Here is a 2814-nt window from a genome sequence, read left to right as displayed (position 1 = left end):
ATATATTATTACCAGTTATTATATAGCGCACACATATTCCGCAGCGCTGTACAGAGAATATTATTACCAGTTATTATATAGTGCACACATATTCCACAGCGCTGTTTATATATTATTACCAGTTATTATATAGCGCACACATATTCCACAGCGCTGTACAGAGGATATTATTGCCAGTTATTTATATAGCGCACACATATTCCGCAGCGCTGTACAGAGAATATTATTACCAGTTATTATATAGCGCACACATATTCCGCAGCGCTGTACAGAGAATATTATTACCAGTTATTATATAGTGCACACATATTCCGCAGCGCTGTACAGAGACTATTATTACCAGTTATTATATAGCGCACACATATTCCGCAGCGCTGTACAGAGAATATTATTACCAGTTATTATATAGCGCACACATATTCCACAGCGCTGTTTATATATTATTACCAGTTATTATATAGCACACATATTCCGCAGCGCTGTACATAGAATATTATTACCAGCTATTATATAGCGCACACATATTCCGCAGCGCTGTACATAGACTATTATTACCAGTTATTATATAGCGCACACATATTCTGCAGCGCTGTACAGAGAATATTATTACCAGTTATTATATAGCGCACACATAGTCTGCAGCGCTGTACAGAGACTATTATTACCAGTTATTATATAGCGCACACATATTCCGCAGTGCTGTACAGAGATTATTATTACCAGTTATTATATAGCGCACACATAGTCTGCAGCGCTGTACAGAGAATATTATTACCAGTTATTATATAGCGGACACATATTCTGCAGCGCTGTACAGAGAATATTATCACCAGTTATTATATAGCACACACATAGTCTGCAGCGCTGTACAGAGAATATTATCACCAGTTATTATATAGCGCACACATATTCTGCAGCGCTGTACAGAGAATATTATCACCAGTTATTATATAGCGCACACATAGTGTGCAGCGCTGTACAGAGAATATTATTACCAGTTATTATATAGCGCACACATATTCCGCAGCGCTGTACAGAGAATATTATTACCAGTTATTATATAGCGCACACATATTCCGCAGCGCTGTACAGAGAATATTATTACCAGTTATTATATAGCGCACACATATTCTGCAGCGCTGTACAGAGAATATTATTACTAGTTATTATATAGCGCACACATATTCCGCAGCGCTGTACATAGAATATTATTACCAGCTATTATATAGCGCACACATATTCCGCAGCGCTGTACAGAGAATATTATTACCAGTTATTATATAGCGCACACATATTCCGCAGCGCTGTACATAGACTATTATTACCAGTTATTATATAGCGCACACATATTCCGCAGCGCTGTACAGAGAATATTATTACCAGTTATTATATAGCGCACACATATTCCGCAGCGCTGTACAGAGAATATTATTACCAGTTATTATATAGCGCACACATAGTCTGCAGCACTGTACAGAGAATATTATTACCAGTTATTATATAGCGCACACATATCCACATCGCTGTACAGAGAATATTATTACCAGTAATTATATAGCGCACACATATTCCACAGCGCTGTACAGAGACTTATTACCAGTTATTATATAGCGCACACATATTCCGCAGCGCTGTACAGAGAATATTATTACCAGTTATTATATAGCGCACACATATTCTGCAGCGCTGTACGGAGAGTATATGATAGATATGTCAGTCGGGTAAGGTCTGGCAGTGGGGGGGCTCTCAGGCTGCGGATATCATGTTAGTGAGGGATTTCCCCCTCGCCCGCAGGGATTGGGGGGTCGCGGGAACGTGGACTCTGCAGCACGTTCCCAGGCAGCAGCATCCCTGTGAATGAGGCAGGAGCTGGAATCAGCAGCGGGGGTGCAGTTTCCTCTGCAGAGTCTGGGGGAAGCGGGGTCTCCCAGAATCTGGTGCGTTGGTGGCTATGTTTGTTACACAGACTCCGACAAGCTGGATGTTGTATGGAGAATTCATAACATTGAATAGCTCCCAAGTTCCTGCTATAAGTCACAGAGTCGCTGATTCCCAGATCATCAGATTTCTGGGCCCAAGAGCTTGCAAGCTACCTAGAGAATGTGCAAAAGTAAATGCATCATCACTAATGGTAACAGTTTCACCAATCAGTGACGGCTTACCGAAGGAAGCCGCCATGGAGTGGCGCAGAAGTGATGGTCATGTGACAGCCATCTGAACAAGAATCTATGATGCAGCGGTTCGCATCGCAGGGGTAATGTCCACGGGGAAGCCCAACTTCTGTTCGATGGTGGGCATCTGATGGCCATGCCTATACTGTAGTCCGACGTTTGGGCTGGGCACCAAAATTGTACAATGGGTTATTTCGGTTTTGGGAGAATCACGCTCGGGGGTTCAGCTGTGTTCCAGTGCGTTCAGATTCAGATGCTCGGGTGTTCGGGCGAGTTCAATCGCTCAGGGATTGGGGTGTTTGGGCGAGTTCCGGCGCTCATGGATTCAGGTGTAAAGCTTGTTAGTAGATACCGGGCACTTAGGCGCCTTTGCCTAGGAAGGGATTTTGGGCGATCGGACATGAATGGCAGCGTTGGCGCGCTCGGGTGAGTTTGGCCATGATTGGGTGTTCGGGTGAGTTTGGAGGCTCTTGGTCGAGTTTGGGCGCTTATGGATTCAGGTGGCATGTTGGCGCACTCGGGTGTTTGGGTTCGTTCACGTGCTCGGTAGAGTTCGGACGCACTCAAGTGTTTAAGCGCTCGAGCATTCGATTGCGTTTGGGCGAGTTTGAATGCTCGGGTATTCAGGAGACTGGGCGCGATC

This window comes from Crinia signifera, chromosome 5 (assembly GCF_055691185.1).
Source record: "Crinia signifera chromosome 5, ASM5569118v1, whole genome shotgun sequence".
In the NCBI taxonomy this organism is placed as follows: domain Eukaryota; kingdom Metazoa; phylum Chordata; class Amphibia; order Anura; family Myobatrachidae; genus Crinia; species Crinia signifera.
This window is presented reverse-complemented; position numbering follows the sequence as displayed.